Here is a 14128-nt window from a genome sequence, read left to right as displayed (position 1 = left end):
AACTAATGTTGCCTGAAGCGATGAAGGGATACCACAGATCCCCCCAAGATGGCGGGTGAAGGATGGTGGTGGCCAGATTCCCAGTCCTGTCCTTTACTTGCTTTCCCTTTCAACACTGAAGGGCCTAAAACCCAGCTGATTCCACCAACCAATTCTTCCTCAGTTCTTCCCACACTTCACAAGCTCACAGAGAGAGCTGTCCTTTGATATCGTCTATTTTTCATAAAACCCATATTTGCTTTATGGCTCTATTTCTTTTACCCTGGCCTAATTTTAGCTCTCTGTCTCCCCCTCACCCCCCATATAATTTATACAGCCTCTTGAGGGTACAAGCTCCTATTATAACATAGACTATTCTGTTTAGAGCCAGTGCTAATTAGGCTTAGCTCTCAAGAGTGCCTGGCATGGCTTTCTTTCTTTCTTTTTTTTCCCTCAGTGGCCATAAGTTCTTTGACACTCCTCCCAATGAGCAGTAGGGTCTGTGTCCCCTCCCCTTGAATCTGAGTAGGCCTGTGACTCATTGTAGGCAGTAGAATATAGTAGAAATGACACCACATGATTTCTGAGGGTGGGTTGGAAGAGGTGATGTTGGCATGCTTGTTTTTGGAGCCCTGAGCTGCTGCTATGTAACTTCAAGTCCTACTACCCTTAAGCCACCATACTATGAGGAAGCCCAGGCCACACAGAGAGCCCTGTACTTGTGCTGCAGAACACAGCAGAGGTCTCAGCCAGCAGCTGGAAAGGTGGGTGAGGCAGCGTCCAGATGATTCCAGCTCCCAGAATTTCCACCAAATTCTGGACCCACTGAGTCCACAAGCAGAATTCAATTGCTTCTGCACTAGCTCCCTTGCAGCTGACAAGCTCTGACCCTCACTTGCCATAGTCAGTAGGGGAGGTCAGTTTTATAACATGTTGTGAAATCCATAGAAGAAGGCAAGCAGATTAAAAACAGAAGTGTGGAGAACAGGACATATTTCATCACAACCCAAATCCTCCACCCTGGATGACACAACGCCTTGTTCTTTATGGAATCCCTGGAGGACAGACGGTGACCTGTCTCCTCCTCAAATCTCATCTCACATTTCCCCTAAAGGATCTGGTTGAAAGGACCCCATTTGTTGTTCCCTCCTGACCTACGCTGGCTGTACAAGGGAGCCAGTTCACAGGGCAGGAGAGAGGGACCAAACATTTCCACCGGGCTAGCTTTGCTCTCCCATCTTTCCTCCTCCCTCCCCTCCCCACGTTTTCCTTGCCTCTTCTTGAAGGTTCTCATGTCGGGGAGGGGGTGGGATGGAATACAGAAGAGGGATCAGCTTACTTCATTTTCTTCCCAATTCCTCCACAAACCCCACATCTTCTCATTCCCTGGCACCCAACTACCTCATTTGTGTCACAGTCCAGACAAATACGTTTCCATTCATGACACTCAGAGTCCCATTTGCTTGGCCACACCCACAGAATCACCTAGTAGCACCCCTGGCCTCTCCCTCCGCCTTTCCCCTCTTTCTCCTTCCCTGAGGCAGGTACTCACAGGCCCCTGCTGCCCAGGCAGCCCACCGACCCTAACTTACAGCCTGCCCTCCTGGGGAAATGCTGAGCTCAGGGGAGACGTGGGGAGGGGCTGCAAGACATCTGGAATGTGGAAGACTGAGGAGGGGAAGACGGAGGGGCCAGGTCCTAATCCCCCATCCCCCAACACACCCCCCCAATAAGCACAGCAGCCAAGGAGCAGGAGAAAAGAATAAGTCGCCTGCAATGTGGGGAAAAATAGGCCAAATTTTGCGTGGGGTGGGGAGGTGAGAGATGAGGAGCTACTGAACAGGCCAGAATGGGCCAAGCCGCAAAGAGAAGTAGGCAATGCCCCCCCCCCCGCCCCGCCAAATGCCAAGGGGTGAACTCGTCAAAGATAAAATACAGCCATGAAACAGGAGCAGAGGTCAAGCCCAAGGGACAGTTCTCCCCCAGACCACAGAAAGCCAGCACCAACTGGGATTATGTGCCAGCCACACATCTCAGGTGGCCTGGCCCTCAGGGCACAAGCAGGGCTCAGCCACAAGAAGCCCTGCAGAGGAGCACCCAAGGGCCTGGGGCCTACCTCTTCCCCAGAACCTGAGTCCAAAGGCTGGCACTGCTCACCGAGCTCACAGCTTTGGGGCTGCCTGCTTGCTGGACAGTGGGGTCCTGCAGCTCCAATTCACAGGGCTACTGCAACACACATTTTAGAAACAATTCTCTCTGCTGACCCAAATCCCAGGCCAGTGAGATCTGTGCCCAGCTAGGACCTTTCTTCCTATGCTTCAAACAATATCTCAGCCCCAACCCTTCCTCACTCCTTCAAGAACAAGGGTACAACATTTATTAAAACCTTATTATTATTATTGATTAAAACCTTATTATTGCTTTACATGCAATTACTTCGCCAAATCTTTCCCCAATCTGGTGATGTAGGCATTCTCATGCCCATTTCACAGATAAGGAAACTGAGGCCCCCAAAAGGTTATATAACCGCTGGGGGCAGAGCTCCCATCTTAAGCCCAGATGTGTCTTGCTCCAGAGCTTTCCACCACACCTGTGATCTCCCAAACATTTTGATCACGTATTTTGTGCCAACCTGTGCCAGGCTTGCAAAGATAAATGAGACAGTTTCTGCCCTTGGGGAGTTTGAAGTCTAGTGGGGGAGACAGAAACACTGCAATACAGTAGGATAGGGGCTCTGAATGGAGGGTGGTCCAAGTACCGTGGAGCCCTTCTGAATATCTTGATCTGATCGTCATCACCCTTTCACTTCATTTCTACTTTCTTAGCCGGCCCCCCCCCCCACCCTGGTTTCTTCTCACAAGGCCGCTCTTATCCTTCCTTAAGCACTAGCTGCTGGCTTCTCTTCCATGCCTGTTTCTTTTCTCCTATCAACGGAGTCTGTACTCACACACCTGGCAGGGATCCCGGCACCCTACTTGCCTGGAAAGGCTGCCTTGGTTGGGTAGATGTCCTTGGCTTCTGGGAGGAGCGAGACCCTGTCTGCAACCCCAGGCTTCCTCAGGTGAGACATGGGCACAGGGGCCTGGACACTGAGCAGGCTGGTAGGCCCTAGCAAGGCTTTTATTGAAGCCTGTTAAAGGGCTTTGGGCTTCCTCTGATGAAAGGCGCTTAAGTGCATCTGGTTTTGATTACAGGGGAGGAGAAAGCCAGGCGGTCTCTCGGGGGTTGGACCAGTCATCTGGCTCTGCCTTCCTCCGGGCAGAGCAGGCTGCTGGTGAGGCCAGGTGTGGGGGGCAGAGGAGGAAGCAGAGCTGGTACAAAACCCTCTAACTCTCTGAGGCTTCTGACCCCAGCCCCTGGCTCTGCCAGGCGGGACTCCCAGAAACAGCATGGTGGCTCAGAGATGTCAGGCTCCTTTGATAAAGTCAAGTTTAGAGTGGCTGCTGGCCACCCCTGACCAACAGCTCTTCACTGATTTCCACCCCCTCATCTCCAAAATAGCCTCCTAAGAACCCCTGACCCTCCAACAACCTTACCGGCTGCTCCCTCAGACAAAGTTAAAATAGGCTTCTGCCTCAAGGGTTTCCGCAAGTGATGAAAACTAAGGAAATGCAGACTTTTAAAAGTTAAAAAAAAAAAACCTTAATGTTTTCTTTCTCCTTTTCAACTAGCCGGGTATCATTCCCCATAAAACAGACATCGTTAAGGATTCCACTTCACTGTAGCTGACAACTACGCTGAATTAAAGGAAGAGATTAGTATTATTTTAAAATAAGGTGGCTGTCCTGGACCATCACCAGGCAGTCCCAAAGCCACTCTCTGCCCCGCACCTGTCTCTGCGCGGGCCTCCACGTGGGCACAAAAAGCTCTTGGGGGATCGGATGGGTTAAACACAGTACGCGGTTCTAGAAACGAAAATGCATTTTCTTATTCCCGCCCTGATTTAATTCTGCTGCGTGTTATTATTGTCAAGTCTTTTCGCACCACCGTTTCTAAAAAGAAAACCCGTGGGTCTGCGCGGCCCTTCGCCGCCTGCTCGGCTTTTATTGTGCACGCAGCCTGGTCTGTCTGCGTGGATCCAGCACGTCGTGACCGCCTCACAGGCGCGCACGGACACCCTCGGATTGGCATTTCGATAAGCTGGGCGCATTGTCTCAGCGGCGACACACACACACTCACGCACACACATAATAAAGGGCTTACAGACCCTGGCCAACCCTCCTCGCAACCCATAATTAGAGATGACCTTTGCGAAAGGCAATTAAAATATGGTAATGATCGATGCGCTCGCCCCTTTTCAAATAAGAAAATACACAGGTGTTGGCTTCGGGAGGCTCCACCTGGCCCGGCCAGGAGGCCTCCTCCAGTTTATGAATGAACTCTTTCTCCCGGGAAGCTTCGACTCCCCGCTACCTACGCGAGCGCTGGCTCCCCTCCTCCCCTCCCCTCCCCTCCCCTCCCCTCCCCTCCCTTCCCCCACCAGTGCTCAGGCAGCTTGGAGCTCGCAGGCGGCGGCAGGGCTTTGTCATCGGAACGCACACACAGACACGCACACGCGCGCACCCGGCCACCACGGGACCGCGGCAGCCGCTGCGCCGTGTGCTTCTTCGCTGCGCTCCCCTCCCCGCCCCCTTTTTAAGAGCTGCTCCAAATCCTTTCTTCCGTCTTTTATGTGTGCGGTCCTTTTAATCGAGGAGCTCGGGAAGCATTTTAGAGGGGGCACCCGCGGGGCGCAAGACCGCAGGACTCAGGACGCGCGCGGGGAGGACGCGTGGGCAGCTGGGCTTTGTTCTGCCCCTTGCCGGGGTCCCGAGGGCGGAAAAGCCTCTGCCGCGCTGGGGCCCACCGTTGAATCGGCGGGCTAAGCACTTCCCCACCCCCACCAAAACTGGAACGTGAAATCCCCTCCGGAGTTCACTCTGGACTTGGTCCGGGTGGGGCGCATCGCCTTGGGGAGGGTCTCCTGGTCCACAAGTGGCTCTCCCCATGTAGACAAATGTGCAGTGTCATTATGGTGGTTCCTGTTGCTCGAGGCCCCGGGGGTGCTCCCGCGGCGCGCGCGCACCCCACGTCTACACGGCCCGGAGAGCGAGAGGGGGGCCCAGGGGCTGAGACTCGCCGGGACGCTGCCTGGAGGAGACGCCGTGTCGGGCTCTCCCGCACCTCCCGGCTGCCTTCCGGGACCGCGAGCACAGAGCCAGGGCGGCCTCTCGCCTTTCATTACCGGGCCTACGAAAGCAGCAGCCCAGGCAAATATGTAGCTATTAAAATTAATCGCCCTGCGTTGTCAGCTGAACATAATGCAAATTATTTATGGGCTGTCTGCGCAATATTTATCATCGTGCAGGCTCCGGGCGCTTCGTGCCTCCCGGCCTCCCCCGCCCGCTCAGGCCCGCGCAGGGCGAAGCTGCGCGCAGGCTGCGGCGGCCAGAGGGCTCTGGGCACCCAAGTGGGGTTCCGAGGGCGAGGCCGCGCACCAGGCTGCCTTCCAGGCCAAGAGACTCACTTTGGTTTCTGACACTCATTCCACATTTGTTGGAGGCCTACTACGTGCAAAATTAAGAGGTCTGCAAAATTAGGGGGGAGTGAAAAAAAACTGGAGAAACTGGAACAAAGAGACAAGCTCGGGCCGGAGGGGCGATGCAGGCGGAGGCTTCTCGGCTGCCCAAGTGAATTTTCTAAAACCCAAGTCTGTCCTCCAACTCGGGAAACCCACACTTGCCGAAGCTGGATTCGCACTCAGGGAAAACGAGAGCATCGGAGATGCCCGACAGATTCGAGTACAACGCTGTCGACTGGAACAGGAATTTGGTGTCCTTCGAGCCTCAAAACTTGTTTGCAGATCGCCGATAACACATTAACTGCTAATTGTCGAAATCGGCCAACCATTTAGTTTATCACTGCTGGGGGCCCCTTGGTATTCGCTGCACTTTTTATATGTAAAAACAGCCTTGGTACCTCCTAAACGGCTTTTGTGTGGCTTTTGTTTCTCTTTTAAATACGGTGTTTTAAAAAACAGCAGCAAACACGCCACCCCACCCCCTCTCCAACCAAGCCTTCTCGTTTCAAAAAAAAAAAAAGAAAGAAAGAAAAAAAAAAAAAAAACACAGGAGGAGAAATAATCTATAGGACAATCCCCCCCTACCGGTCGGCGCTGGCGTTAGGGCTTTTTACGCAGATCGAGTCGCCCTGGCCTGCAGAGGTAAACAGGCTTTCTGCACCGTTGCTAATTGAATCACGAGGGGAAGAACGGCGGCTGCGGGCGGGGGAGGCCTGGGGATCCGGGCCGGGTGCCAGGGAGGGGAGGGCGCAGCACGAGGGGCATTGGGGTGGTGGCGAGTAGACCCTGCCCGGAGGCCTCGGGGCCTGGCCGGGGAGAGGAAGGTCGGTGGGCGGTCCAGCCAGAGGCCCCCGCTTGCAGTCTAAGAGGCTGAGCGAATGCGCAGCCTAGGCCTCTATCCCCAGCGCGCCTGGGCGCCACCTGGGGCCGGTCACGCTGCGTGAGTCCATCTGCGGGGAAGGAGGTCACCTGGAGCCCCCTCCCACACACAGTTTTAGCAGTTCTGGACCTTCAGGGCGCAGAGGCAGGGCTAGGCCTTTCTTATGTTCATTTTAAGCAAATTATTGCCCTTCGTCACTGTCCCCACCCTAAACGCCAGTCACCTCGCCCTTAGCTGATCAAGCCCGAGTCAGGGCCTACTTCCGGGGTTCTGGGGGCAGCGTGGCTATCTATACCATCTGCTCTCCAGACTAAGAGAAGGATACGGGAGCCAGAAAGCTACTTAGAATTTATATTCCTCAGCCAGTTTTCTTCTCCTTAAAATATGATTTGACCCAATTTAGAGGTCTTTTTTCTTTCCATTTAACCCCCCTTTTGACAGGGATTTTTCTTAGAGCATTCCAAAGATTCTCCCATTACCTCAGAAACTTAATTTGAAGTGATGTAAATGAAAAGGATGTTCAAAATCTTAAACAGCTTTTGGACTCCCTTTATCTGTACATTCCTGCATGGATTTGAGGAGGAGCTGGTTTTTACTTTGTTTTGTTTTTTAATCAGCAAATCACTGTGTTTTCTAGAGTAAGAGAGACTGAACATGAGTCACAGTGATGTGCAGGGGGTCAGGCCCCGTTTACAAAGTGCTTGAAGACTTTGGTTCTCAGAATCCCACTTGAGAGGGGCAGGATGAGTGTTACTGTTCCCATTTACAGATAAGGAGACAGACTCCCCCCCACCAAGTTTCAGGACTCTAGTCTTCCTCATTGAACTGGGGCCAGAAGCCAGCTGAAACCTGCCAGCTCCTGCCTGCATCTACCCTCCTCCAGGTCAATGTCATACAGCAAATGCTGCATCCTTTTCTGAGATGTGTCTACTGAGACCCCAGCCACCCTCTGGGTTGAAGCAGCCCCGACGGCTCACATTTTAGGCATCTCTTTCCACAGCCTGCAAACCGCACGGGATAGTCTCTTACAACCTTCTGTTTACTCACTTCCCTCCACCGGGTCAATTCCGACTCCAGGCCCGGGAGGACAATTTTAAAGTGTTTCTGCAGACAGACCCTCTGGCCGCGCCGGAAGTGTTTTATGGACCTGTGAGCCGAGTTAATCCCAGGAGGGGCGGCAGGATTAGTCCCTGGTGTGGGTGGGGGATTCCTGTATTAAACTTTAATCCCCATGGGAGGAGAAGAGATGGGGGACGGGTGGCTATGGCAATGTGTGCCCCCCCATTAAACTCCCAGATTTGGGCCGAGGCGGATGGAAACTGAGGTATGTGGATACCCCAAAGCCTCGATCCTCGGCGAGGCGGGGTGCAAGGGGGGAGGGCGCCCCGCGCAGACGCACCCTGGGAGACCAGTGAGGACATCGAGGGAGAGTGGAGAGCGCAGTAGTGTGCTTCCCCGCCCCCCCCCCCCAGGTTTTATGCTTCCCTCCCTGGCAAGGAGGAGAGCCGCAACCCGGAGAGGGAGCCGGAAAGAAGCACTTAATCACCGGCGTCTCGCTGCTCGTCACGCGAAGATGGCAGCGGCTCCCCTGTGTTTCAAGGTTCCGGGAAAGGCGTGTGTTCTGCCTTAGGCGCGCGGGCTGCTGCGCTCCCTCCCTCGGCTCGGCAGCCGGCCGGGGTCTCGGAGCCTCTCTCAACGCCCGCAAGTGCGGGTAGGCCAGCCTGCCGCCAGGCCTGCCTGTCCCTCCTCGGGCCCGGCGGTGGCTAGGGTAGCGGGGGCCCGTGGGTCTCCGCGAGCTAAAAGTAAAGGCTCGAGGCTGTGAGATGGGGAGCTGATCGCCCAGCCGCCTCCGATCACAACAGCCCCCGCCCCAAGACACACAGGGCCACACTCTGGCCCGGGCACGCAGGCCGTCAAGCTGCGGCCAATACAAGACATGAAGGGTGGACTCCCAGTAGCGGTGGCCCGAGACCCGGCCAGCCTTCGCGGAGAGGGGATTTATCGCCACCGCCACCCACGCGTAGGCCCCACTGTCTAGCCTTCCCCCTTGACCCCCCGGGCCATCGTGAAACACAGAGCGCACAGGTCCCCCCCAGCCGCCGCCACTTCCGGGGGAGTTGGGGATCCCCAGCCCTGGCTGCACGTCCCACGGGTGCCAGCATGTGCACGGACCCTGAGGAAGAGCAGGGCAGCGCGGCCCCTCCACCCTGATTCTTCCCCGGTGCAGCACACAACCGCCACGGGCTTCCGAAGCGCCGGAGAGGGGAGGAGGAAGGGAAGGCGGAGGCCCGGGAGGCGGGCTGCGCGCTTGAGACGTGTGTGTGTGTGTGTGTGTGTGTATGTGTGTGTGTACACGCGCAGGCGCGCGCGCCCGGAAAGGGGGACGAGTGTTTGGGGGAGGCAGGGTGAGTGTGAGCAACCCGGAACCAGCCGTCCCAATCGGGACTTGCCTAGCTGGCCTTTCCAGCCCCCGGCCGTGAGGCTGCGTGCCCAGGGCTGGCGGCTCAAGCGGAGGGGAGCCAGGAGGTGCGGAAGGCGTTGCCGAGCGTCCGGCCAGCTCCGCGAGAGGAGCCCGGCTGCGCGCCCGGAGCCCAGGGACCGGCGTGACCCAGCCGCCCCCGCAGGCGGTAGTTTAGCTCCGCCTCCCGGGACCACTGACTCTCGGTGATAAGGAGTTCCTCGGCAATCGGCTGTCCCCAGTGCTCAGTCACCTCCGGCGGACGTGACCGCCGGATGCTATGTGGCGAGGTGGGGCGAGGGGCCTTTGCACTGCCTTCTCTGGTCCCTTCTCCGCCGCGGAGCCACAATAACGTGCAAAATAAGGGCCAAATGTCGGGCTTCCTCATCTCTTCCCATAACCCTTTGGAAGGTGGGGGGTCCAACACCCCCCAAACAGCTCACCTTCACTACACAACACTGGGGAGGCAGCACAGCCCCACATTCCTCAGTCGGGGGCGATCCTGGCCATAGCCCAAACTGTGCGACAAAGCCGCTTAACAGTTCTGGGCCTCAGTGTCCTTATCTGTAAAATGATACCAATAACGTGTCTAACTCACGGGGTTGTTTTCAGAAAAAGAGTTAATACATAAAGTGCATAGAACTCTGCCTGGCATACAGTGCTACAATGTTTGTTGTTAGGATTTGGTACCCTCTTACCAGGTTGAAGCAGCTGAAGGCAGGGTTTGCACAGGGTAGAAAGGGCACCGCTGCCCACAAAAGTTAAGAAGGCAAAATGGGCTCAAACTGTCTCCAATAGATTTTCCCTTAAAGACCCCTGTGTGTGGTAGGGATGGAAGGAGGAACTTTGCTTTAATGGTGCTCATTTAGACTGGATTAATGGGAAGCTCCTGCTAGGGCTCAGGCACAATTACCCACCCTCTCCCTGAGGCCTTGGGCGAACAGCACTGGTTTAGAGGACGTCCGGTAGACTCTTCCAGGACACCCTTTCTGATGGCTCAAGGCCACCTCCTATAAATCAGTTCTTAGAGGCGCTGGGCAAAAGCCACATCCTCTGGGGATGTAAGTTAGCCAGATTTTAACACTGGTCCAGAGCTGGCAGGCGGCAGGCCCCAGTCCCTGGGCTGCTGGTGAGTCTCATTTTAGGGACTCACAAATGCACCACTATGTACGTACATAGAACGGGTCAGATTTCTAATTTCAAAAAGCTTCCCATTTCCTTTGAAACGGGGTCTCCTGCGCGATGGGGCGGAGTTGGGGCAAAGAAGCGCCCCGAGGAGGCCTCGGCGCCACTCACTCCCCGCCTGGCCTCTCCCGGGTCACTCATAATTCATTAGGTGAGACAGCCTTTTCCTTTTCAAAGACAACGCAAATAGCCTTTCCCTTACGTGGCTGCCGGCGTTCGCCTAATCACTGAAATGTGCTGGCGGTGCGCTCTCGCTCTTGCAGTTGATCCTTATCGGAACTGTGCGTGCCAGGCAGCCAGCCCCGCGAAAGACAAAGACGCGGGTGCCTCCGGGTTTGCTCCCGAAGCTTCAGGGTCACCTCCGGGGCTTCCCCTTCACAGCCTCTGGCTCCCACGCCGCTGCCGGCCAGCCTCCGGAACAAACCCGCAGCCCTAAGTCAGAATTCCAGTTCTCGAGCGCCACCCGGAGCGTTCACTTTTCCCCTCCTCCGAGGCCGCGTGGTGCGCGAGCGAGAGTCCGAGGGCGGCGGGAGCAGACGTTTGGGGCCGGGGGCCGGGGGCCGGGGGCCGGGGGCCAGGGGCGGGGACTCCCCGGCACCCAGCAGCACGAACGCAGGTTAAAGAAAAAGGCAAGAGAAAAACGTGGGCTTATAAAAGCCAAAACCCAGGACCATCTAGTCTGAAGTACAAACAACCTCAGGAGGGAGTCTGCAAGGAGCAAGCAACCCCCATATAGAAACTACAACTAGACGAAATCCCCGTTTAGAGTTATAGTAAGAGTCCTCGAAGGTGGAGTGCAAAGGGGACCGCGGTTTCTTAGGACACACACGGGCTGTGCTAAGATACATCATGCTCAGCCCGGCACCTCCTGCACACACGTTTAATAGCAGGCAGAGAGCGGAGTTTCATCTACAGATCAACTAGTTCTCACAGTATTCATAACTGACTCAACGTTTACTTGATTTTTTAAAAAAAGATTCATCCTGCTTGAAAGATACATGAACAACCTGTATTTAGATGAGCTAAGTTCTCTCAGCTGTCTGCCCATGTCTGTCTGGTCTCTCTAAGAATCCACGTTTTCTAGCCCGGGAAGGGGCAGGCTCCTCCTTCGGCGGTTTCCTGGCTTGGCGCCCATCTTCCCCAAGCACCGGGAACGGAGACGGCCGCATTAATACTCGCGGGCAGCCTGTTCTGACCTATACTGTCATTTTTTCCATCGGTCAGAATCGGGCTTGGGGTGGGGGGAGGTGTTCTCCTCCGAGGGGCTCTGCACGGATCATTGGGTTTTCCCCGGCGAACTTAACACGGAGGCAACAGGGGCAGATGGAAACCAGGCCTCGGCTGGCCGGGCGCGCGTAAGCGCCGCACTCGGCAGCTCGACGCAAAGCCAGGGCTGGATTTTCGCAGCCTGGGCCCGGCGGCCTCCCCGCGCCGGCGCGATCCTCTCTCCCTCGGGCTGAGCAAACGTGCTCTTCAAATTCCGCCCTGGAGACAGCAGCTGTGCGGCGCGGGGGGTGGGAATAACCCGCAACTTTTCCAACAGAAAGTGTATGTGCACAGGAGAGGTGAAGGCCCACCCGATTCTGTGCACGTACCGACACAGCATCTAATCAGTGTCACTGCCAGGAATACGCTTCCGCGGCGGGCGACACCCCGGCCCCCGCCAACCTGCAGGAGGGAGGGGGGATGCAAATGGCGTCTCGCGTCGTCCCAGACTCTGCACAGCTCCCGCTGCCGAGACTCCGAGCAGACGTCGCAGCGGGCCAAGCGTCGCCACTCTGGGGACGCGAACACGCTGGCGGCCCGCGCCCCTCTCCTAAGACCTGGTTGCGAGAAAACCAACTAGCACCGCTCCCCGGGCCGAGGCCATTCCCCCGCCCCCACCGCCGGAAGAGCTGCCCTTCCCCGATGGGAGGGGGGCGGGAAACTTTGCGAGACGACTGTTCCGCGCCTTTCTCGCGTGGCGTCGGAGAGGAACTTGGGTGGGTTTCCCGTCCGAGGCCTGACCACACCCTCCCACTTTTCTAGGCCTCGGACCTCAACCTCGTGGACTACGGAGCGGAAGGGGACACTTCGGGCCACTCGGAGGGTGGCACCGAAGTCAGGCGTCCCCAAGGGCTCTGGCGGATGGCCAAGTTTGTGTTCTTTCCATCCCACGCCGGAGTAGCGCTCGCTACTTTGGGGAAACTTCAGACTCCTCAACCCCGGCCACGAGGCCACCCCTGTCTTTAAGGTAGGGCCAATGGTCTCTCTACAGCACCCTCTCCCGCTCTGCGGCCCCCGCACCGCTCCCACAGCCCCGGGGAGTCCCCACCGATGGCCCGCGCCTTCCCTCGCCCGTTCTTCCGGGGGAGGGGGAGGCGCGTGGGTCGTGTGCACCACGACTCCGGCCCGCATCCTCCGGCGGAGCCACCTCCTCAGCCTGCCCCGCCCGGAGTCGCCCTGCGGGATGCAGCCTTCCCCGCGCGTAATGGGGCACCCCTGGGACGCAGGCAGGGATGGCGGTTCCGGTCGTTCCGGGATTTGCGTGCAAGAAGACAACAAGGCCGGCGACTACAGGAGCGGCGCCTCCATTCTCGGGGTTGAGACGCCCGCGCAGTCTCCGTGTCGGTCCCGCTATCGCCACTCTTGCCTGGGGGGCCCGCTTCCGTACCCCGTGCCACCCCCCAGCAATCCCTCGTCCCGCCCTTGCGGCACCACGCGGAGCTCCGAGCACGCTGGCTCCCACCCCAGCCCCTCCATAACTCGCGCACCTCCCTCGCCCCGGGCTCGGGGCACCACTCGCTCTCAGCGCCCGGAGTACGCCGGTTCCACCCTCGGCTGCGAAAGCCGCCGCCCCGTGCCACCCCCGCCCGGCCCGGCCCTTGTCCCAGCCCGGCTCCCCCGCCAGCTGCGCCGCCACCGCCGCACGTGACCCGCCCCCGTCGCGGCTTCCGCCTATCTGCCTGTTCCGGAGCACAAACAATTTCTGCTCTGACGCGGGGTCTCTCGGGCCCCGGCGTCCTCTCCTCCTTGCCTCCCCCCCTTCCGGGTACGAGAACTCAAAACAACTCGCTGACCTTCGGGCCGACCAGCTCCGGCTTCCACCGACTCCGGCATTCTGTTCAAACCCGGCAGCGGCGGCTTCTAAGATTTCACTCCGCGCTGGGCTGGGGGGAGGGAGTGATTCCTCCGGGAGGGGGTGTCTCAGATCGAAAGAGCCACTTCACGCTCATTCCTCTCCTCCCAAGTGAGTTTTTAGACTGTCCAGAGGCCCTGGGGAAAGCCGCGCGCAAAGAAAGCCACCCCCCCACTCCCACCCCAACACGCGCGCGCACACGCACACACACACACACACACACACACACATACGCACACACACACGCCGCCTTGACTGGTGCCTGACCTGATTTCCAGGGTCACGGCCCAGCGGCGGAGGGCCTGGACAGCCTCCGAAATACCACGGAGCGGTGGAGTGCGGCACGGATCAGAGCTGGGGTGGGGTGGGGGGATTGCGCTAAATAGTAATAGTAGCTCCCACTTTTGGGCTGTGCCGAGTACTTTACAAGCCCTTGAACTTTACGGATCAGGAAACTGAGGCGTAGAGAAAGGTCAGTTAATTGACTCTATCAGTCACCCAGCGAGCTAAATGACTTAGTAGGAGTAGGAATTTGAACCCAGGTGTCCCAGAGTCCGGGGTGGTTAAACATTATGCTAGTGCTCACCTTGGAATCAAAAGTACAGACCCATCTACAGAACTTAGTGTTCACTTGAGGGCTACATATTTTCCACGTTGCGTTGTGACTGACACCCAGTAGGCCTTAATAAATAATGGTGAAATGAATGGGTGTCTGAATAAATGATTGACAGAATCACTGATGGCAAGTGATTTTAGAGAAAACGGCCCCAACCACTGCTCCTTCTAAGAGGACTGTTTTACCTTAATACAATCTCTAGCTGTTTTGTGACTGTTTGCAGATAACAGGAAACTCTTATTCAAAAATATATTAACCTCCCACCCCTCCCCCCAGCCAATCAGCCTGGCAGCGTTTGAACTTGCTGGGGCACATACCCAAAGCAGCTTTTA

At 56.9% G+C, this 14128-nt stretch overlaps 1 protein-coding gene across 1 annotated transcript in view; it reads right to left on the bottom strand.

Moving 5' to 3' along the window:
* BCOR (BCL6 corepressor) overlaps window positions 1–13141 on the bottom strand; it is a 114580-nt gene extending 101439 nt beyond the window's left edge. Inside the window, exon 1 of the mRNA XM_060086326.1 lies at window positions 13122–13141. The gene's annotated coding sequence lies outside the window, so the exon portion shown is untranslated. The remainder of the gene's footprint in view (window positions 1–13121) is intronic.
* Window positions 13142–14128: the final 987 nt, after the last annotated feature.

Source organism: Mesoplodon densirostris, chromosome X, assembly GCF_025265405.1.
Source record: "Mesoplodon densirostris isolate mMesDen1 chromosome X, mMesDen1 primary haplotype, whole genome shotgun sequence".
Taxonomy (NCBI): Eukaryota; Metazoa; Chordata; class Mammalia; order Artiodactyla; family Ziphiidae; genus Mesoplodon; species Mesoplodon densirostris.
The sequence above is the reverse complement of the archived record's forward strand: the minus strand, read 5'-3'. Positions and strand labels throughout refer to the sequence as shown.